Genomic DNA, 7,348 nt, shown 5'->3' with positions numbered 1-7,348 from the left:
TCTCTTCTTAGAAAACCAATTTCTTGCTTCTGTTCAGAAAGGCATCCAAAGGTGTCCATGCATTACAGCTCAGACTTAACAGATGGTGGGAACTTACCCCTGCCCTGAGCTGGCATACACAGAGCTGGTCTACTAAAACCTGAGAAAGCAAATGACCCCTCGGTTTGTCAGCTATCAGGGTTCAATGGCCACTTCCCAAGCTCCCAGTCACAGTCCACAGAAACAAGAGAGAGGCAAAAAATTGTGCAATCAATACAGGTAGCAAGTGAATCATCCACAAGTAGTCTCTTAAAAAGTGTCCCTAAGAATAGTAATGACTGCCATGTATGTGTCAGATACCCTGCCTGACACTGTGTCCTCATATTAATTGTCACAATAACCCGGTGAGATAGATCTCAGTATCATCATTTTATAAAGTAGACAGTGAGGCTGAGAGACATTCAAAGTAACTGCCTAATGCCTCACAGCTAGGAAGAATCACAGACAGGATTTGAACCCAGGTCTATCTGACTCCAAAACTCAACCCCACTCTCCCACAGCATGCTGGCTCTCCAGGAGTCCACAGATGAATCGGGATACTCTCTGCACCGTGTAGAGAATCTGACCTGGACCCTGATCTCAGGGGTACCTTTGAGAATATTCATTTGGCAAGCAGTTATGTCTAGATTTAGAGTCCACCCTTGTCCATCCCATTTCTCTGCTGTTAGATGCCTCCTTGAAGTATTTCCAGTGGAGGGAACAGGCCGGAAGCAGGGTGCCTGCACTTCCTCTCTGTTTCTCATTTAGGTCACATGGCTCAACACTTCTCCTTTACTCTAGCCATAAGCAATTTGTTCCTTTAGCATAAGAATTCTATTGGCAGTTTTCTCAGCCCAGCCTCTCCCCTCCCCAGGACCCAGCGACGCTGGAAGAAAAGGACCACCTTCGCCAAGATTTGACAGCCCCTTCTTCCCTGTTTCTAGCCCTATGGGTGGCAGCTGCTTCCTGCAGCTGCCGCTCCACGGTTCCTTTGCTAGCTGAAAGCCCTTCTGTTTTTTAAAACCAGGGTAAGAATCATTTGTGTTCATTTTCCCTTTAAATGGCTAGCTTGGTTTCTCTCTTCTGATAGGACCGTGGCTGATAGAAATGGTCATTTACTATAATGTTCTTCAACATAAGGAAGCTGAGGCCCAGAGAAGTGATAAGACTTGCTTGAGCTTGAACAGCCGGTATTCACATTTAAGATGTTTCTACCCCACTTAGAAATGTGCTACAACACAGTGAGCCACATGCTACCAACCCTATGAAACAACTGTAGAAACCAGGGCTACCATCTATTCACTGATATGACATTTCAATTCAGAGGTTTGCACTGTCATCCCTGGGACAGATGTGGTAAACAAGGCACAAACATTGTATGATTTTCTTGATGTCACCTATCTAAGGAGTAACAGGCACATTTTCGTCTGAATTAACCCAACTATAAACCAGGGCTGTTAGCCATTACTCTGTACTTGGGTCTGTGTCTAACCAAGCCTGAGAGAGCTCAAGGCTCTCTACTGTCCTCTTAGAACTACTCACTCTTGTTTTACTTAGTTTGGTTGGGTTTTGAGACAGGGTCTTGTGCATATTTATAGCCCAAGCCCAGGATAACATTGAAGCCTTATCCTCCTTGCTCTACTTCCCAAGAGCTGGGATTATAGGTGTGAGTCACCATTCTTGGTTTTATGTGATTCGGAGGCCAAGCCCAGAGCTTCATACAGCCTTAGCGAAGCTATCTGCCAACTGAGCTCCATCACCAGCCCAAGGGCCGCTCACTCCAGAAGCCAGTAACGTTTCTTTTCTTTGCACTCCTGACTCAAAACAAACTCCTACATGTTGTCCCACCTACTAACATTTCCTTATCCAGGAAATCCAAAGAGAAGAAATCGGCTATCTTAACATCACTGTTTGTCTTCCAAGCTTTCTGGGAAGCTTCCTGACTGAAGCCCTCTCTCAGCCAATCCAGTGGGATTCACACAGGAAGCCGCAGACTCCGAAGAAGCTGGGAAGAAGAAATCTCAGTTATGAAAGCTAGAAATGCGTTTCATATGCCTCCCGTAGATAGGGCTGAACAATGAGATGGTCCCAATATGTTGTTTACTAGTCATCAAAAACTACAAAGTTCTACTTCAGGAACAGGTCTCTCTATTACCTGTTGACAGGTGGAGCCCAATTAGGAGCTGCCAGTGAGCTGGGTTTGGAGTGCAACCACTCCCTGCCTAGGAGCTCTGCTGCTCCCAGCCAGGCTGCACTCAGTTAATCATGAAAGAACTGGATGGCTCCCAGGCCAGATACTACAGGACCACGGCAGGAGGAGGGGCTGCTTGCTATCTGCTAATGACTGAACTTGCGTCCCCTGCAAGCTCTGGCTGGGCAATGGCCTGGTTTTCAGGATACATCCTCAGAGGGATTCTCATTTGTTCGAGGATTCATGTTAAGTCAGGACGCAGCAAAGCATGCAGGAGGTATGGCGAGCATCTGAGGGTCTAGCCTACCTACAAATCCAGAAGTAGAGAACATAATGAGGGAAAGAAGTGGGATTTTGTGCATCCAAGCCTCGGTGGGCAGCTCCCCTGAACCCCTGAAAGGTGGGCTGCTGTTACGTGATACTGACTGGGTACCAGACACTGACAGCTTTGCCTTGTTCCTATCAGTGGGCATTTGCTGAGCAGTTATTATGTACACATGCTTTACCAAATAGAAAGGACTTGTACCCCAAGGAAGTGGCCTTCTGGGCTCATGTGTGACTTCATGTTTCTCTCAGCACCCTGGTTCTCACAGGTTTCCTCAATGCCTTAAAGCAGGATACAGTCCAGTTTACCAGAAAGAATACTGGGCAAGTCAGTGCCACATCTAGACTCTAACCTTCAGCCCATGTAGGCAAGTGACTTTACCACACAGCTCAGTTTTCTCACACAGAAAAGGCATCTAACAGTTGAGATCCAGTAAGGCGCTGGAGAGGTGGCTTAGTGGTGGCAGCACATGCTGCTCTTGCAGAGGCCTGGAATTCCGTTGCCAGCACTCACTTTGGGTGAATCACAACTGTAACTCCAGCTCCAAGGGATTGAGAACCTCTTCTGGCTACCCAAGGCATAACACCCACATACACAGATACACACACATAAAATTTTTAAATATTTTATAATAGTTTAAAAGATCAAACAAAACAAATCTAAAAGTGGTTACTATTGAAATTTGGGGGTCGGAGGAGGAAAAAACTATATCTTAGTAATTGCAATTGCCTGGAGATTAAGACATTGATGGGGGAAGTCCTGTGTATATGTCAATAAAGCACTGTTGGCCAATAGGGAAGCAAGATAGGTGGGACTAGGAGTCGAGGAGGACTCTGGGTAGGAGAAACACGGGAAGTCAAGATGTAGCTACCATAGGGGTCAGAAGTCTGGACCCCTTTCTCCGGTAAGAGAAATACTTAGACGGGTTAAATACTTAAGTCAGAGCTAGCCAGTAAGAAACAAGCAAGGCCAACAGCTTCATAATTAATATAGCCTCCTGTGTGTTTATTTGGGACTGATGCGGCTCTGGAACCAGGCTGGCGGGAAGGCTTCTCTTTACAAGACATGAAAACACTGATAGACAAATCAGCCCGCAGCAACAGAGGAGTGTATCTTTCAAGGACTGCCTTAATCACTTGGCATCCACCTTGATCAGTGCCCAGCCCCCAAGTGCAGAACAGCACCATCCCCATCCTCCAGCTTCACTGGATCCTAGCAACGGAGGCCCTCTCAGCACGCCCCATGCAGTCTGTCCACAGAACCGGGACTCCACCTCCTTCCAGGCTCTGCTTCAGCACATTGGAGGGCGCGATGCTTTTGTCAGTGTGCACACCACATCTTCTTAACGCTGATGAACAGAAACACAGAGCAAGACCTCCACGTCTGCCTCTTGTTGGTGTCAGTCCATCAGCTACCTGGATTCCCGGCCCCTCTCATCCAGGCCAGCCTTGAGCCCAGCTCTTCATCCTACTCGCCTTCCTGGGAACCCCTACCAACTGCTTTGGGCTTTACAAGGCACTTTCCTTATCGTCGACTATTAGAAAATGGCATTTCAAGGAGAAGGAAAAACCTGCTTCCTGATGTCGCTGGGGCCCTCTTTACAGAAATGAGTTCTTCACCTTGACTATCCAGAAGTTGACATTGGTGTGAAAATAACCGTGACCTTTTCCGCCAGACCCCCAGAGAGGAAATACTAAAAATATATGTATGTCTTCAGGCACCAGGAGCCAGTGCTGACACTATGAATAGCCCTCTGCTCCCGGGAGATTCAGGCAAGCAACTTGAAGGGACCTGAAGGCCTGTTTGCATCCAGGGTGTGAGGGAAGTCATCAGCCAAGGGTGGCCGTCCCCTCCCGCAAGACAGTGGTTCTCAACCTAAGCAGTGCAGCATAACAGTTTTGAGTAGCATATGTATGGTATTAAATACTAAGTACTCTGGAGATGACTCAAGCCACACGGGAAGACACGCGTGCATGAGATGCATGCACTACATTTCAGTAAAGAACCCACAGATTTTGATGTATGCACAGGGTTCTGGAACCAGTCCCCTGCAGGTACCAAGGAATCGGTGTACCAGGATTGTTCACCCCACATGAGTTATTGTCACATAACAATGAGCAAACGGTGTCTACAAAGCCAGTCACTGTGCTTCCCAGTCTCACTGAACCTCCACAACAACCCAAAGAGGGGGTTCTCATTTCCCGTAAAAAGTGCGGCAAACAGCAGGTAACCTGCCTAATGTCACACAGCCAGTAAGTAAGTCACCCTGGATATGCACGGCTGAAAAGATTACAGCACAGGCTTCCCACAGATGAGGAGTCCTCTAGGTGCCTTGTCCAAAGGCCCTGCCACCTGCCCTCAGCCCCCTCGGCACCCTCGGCTCCAGGCACTCATGTCCCAACCCCAGTCTCCTTGCCCTGGCTGTCAGCTGTGCCTGTGTGACATAACAGAGTGTTTCTTTCCTTACCTGTGCTGAGCGCCTGACTCTTACACCTAGCAGGTCCACCACTGACCCCCAAACACCATCTGTGGTGTGCTGTCCCCACAAGTTTTGAAATGCACGTTAGCCAAAATTATCTGTCCTGGGTTTCACGTCACATGTTTTCAGTTACTCGTGATCAGAAGTCATAAAATATCAGAAGTATTTCAAAATATATGTTGTTTACTACATATGTAAATATTTTTAATGTTTTATAAAATAACACAGATGTCTTATGCAATGATATGTCATGTTTTTCTTTTGTGTGTGGTTATATTATACACTGGGGAATACATATATAAACATAGGTGCTTGCCCATATGTCTACACATGGGGGCCAGAGGTTAAGAGTGGCCATCCTCTGCCTCTCTCCAACTGATATTTTACGACATTTCCCACCGTTCCTGGAGCTTACTGGTTTGGCTAGGCTGGCCGGTGAGTAAGGTCCCCAAACCCCACCTGTCTCTGCCTCCCACTGCAGCACCAAGGTTATAGACGTGCACAATCACACTCAGATTTTATTTGGGGCCTAGGGATCAAACTCGGGTCCCCATTCTTACACAGCAAGCATTTTGCCCACCTAGTCATCACCCCAGCCCTAATTTTACATTTTAAAATATAAATTAAATTTAAAAATTAAAAACAAGAAATAAACAACATTAAGATTTAAACTGCAAAGCATGTTGAAATATATAAGGAGTTGCACATTTTAAACATGAAGAAAACAAATTTACCAATCCATAACTAAAGTAATGGAATAGACTGACAGTTTTTCTCAAAAGAAGAAATATAAATGACCAATACTATTTGAAAAAGTTTTCTGCCTCTTTAGCCATCAGGGAAATAAAAATTTAAATTGCTTTGAGATTCCAAAGCCAGGATGGCTATTGTGTTGGTCTGTTTCATGTCAACATGACACAAGCTAGAGTTATTTGGAAAGAAGGAATCTCATTTAAGAAAATGTCCCTACCAGCCTGGTCTGTGGTCAAGCCTACAATGATTTTTCTTAATTACTGATTGATGTGGGAGGTCTCAGCCCACTGTGGGTGGTACCATCCCTAGGCAGATGGTCCTGAGTTGTATTAAAAAAAAAAGCCCAGCTGATCAGCGGCATGTGACAGCAAGATGACTCACAGGAAATTCTCTGCTTCCTTGGGCTTCTTGCCTGGGAAGTGTAGCAGCCAGCATCATGGGAAAATGAAGAGCTTCCCCAAGGATGATCCTTCCAAGCCTATTCGCCTCACCTCCTCTCTAGGCTACAAGGCTGGCTTGACCCACATGGTTCAGGAAGCTGACAGGCCAGTATCCATGGTGAACAAGAAAGAAGTCATTGGAAACACTTCCCACGGTAGTTGTAGGCATTGTGGGATTTGACAAAACCCCATGAGGACTCTGGACCTTCAAGACAGCATTTACTGAGCGCATCAGTGATGAGTGTAATTTCTACAAGCCCTGGCACAAATCTAAGAAGGCTTTCACCAAATTCTGTAAGAATGGCAAGACAACATGGGCAAGAAACAGTTGGAGAAGGACTTCCAAAGCATGAAGAAGTACTGCCGAGCCATCCGAATAACTGCCACACTCGGGTGCATCTGCTTCCTCTGCACCAGAAGAAGTCACACTTGATGGAGATCTAGGCCAACGGGGGCAAGAGGGGCACTGTGTCTGAGAAGCTAGACTGGGCTTGGGAGAGGCCGGAGCAGGCAATTCCTGTGAACAAGGTGTTTGGACAGGATGAGATGATCAATGTCATGGGGTGAAAAAAGGCAAAAGCAACAAAGGCATGACCAGTCGTTGGCATACGAAGAAACTGCCCCTCAAGACCCACTGAGGGCTGCGTACAGTTGCCTGCACCCTGCCCATGTGACCTTCTCTGTGGCCCAAGCTGGGCAGGAAGGCTATCATCACCCAAAAGAGATTAACAAGATTTACAAGATTGGTCAAGACTACCTCATCAAGGATGTTAAGCTGATCAAGAATAATGTATCTACTGACTGTGACCCATCAGACAAGACCATCAACCACTGAATGGCTTTGTCCATTACGGTGAGGTGACCAGTGACTTTATCATGCTCAAACACCCATACACATAAAATAAAAACAAAGAAAACAAGTGGCAGCAAATGTTGCCTAGCACTCAGGGCTAAAGAAACCCTTATTCACTATTGGTAAGAGTGTAAATTGGTACCACCACCATGGAAATTAATGGGAATGTGGCAGTTTCTTAAAAAGCTACAACTAGATCAGTCACACCTCTCAATGTGTTCTTAAAGGACTCCAAGTCCTACTACCATATGCTTGTTTATTTCTTCTCTGTAGTAGCAAGGAAACTGAA

At 46.2% G+C, this 7,348-nt stretch overlaps 1 pseudogene; it reads left to right on the top strand.

Annotated features, from left to right (window-relative positions):
* Positions 1–6,138: 6,138 nt before the first annotated feature.
* On the top strand, positions 6,139–7,106 carry LOC101838341 (annotated as a pseudogene).
* The last annotated feature ends 242 nt before the right edge of the window (positions 7,107–7,348 follow it).

This window comes from Mesocricetus auratus, unplaced genomic scaffold, assembly GCF_017639785.1.
Source record: "Mesocricetus auratus isolate SY011 unplaced genomic scaffold, BCM_Maur_2.0 Super-Scaffold_6730, whole genome shotgun sequence".
NCBI classification, from domain to species: domain Eukaryota; kingdom Metazoa; phylum Chordata; class Mammalia; order Rodentia; family Cricetidae; genus Mesocricetus; species Mesocricetus auratus.
This window is presented reverse-complemented; position numbering and strand designations above follow the sequence as displayed.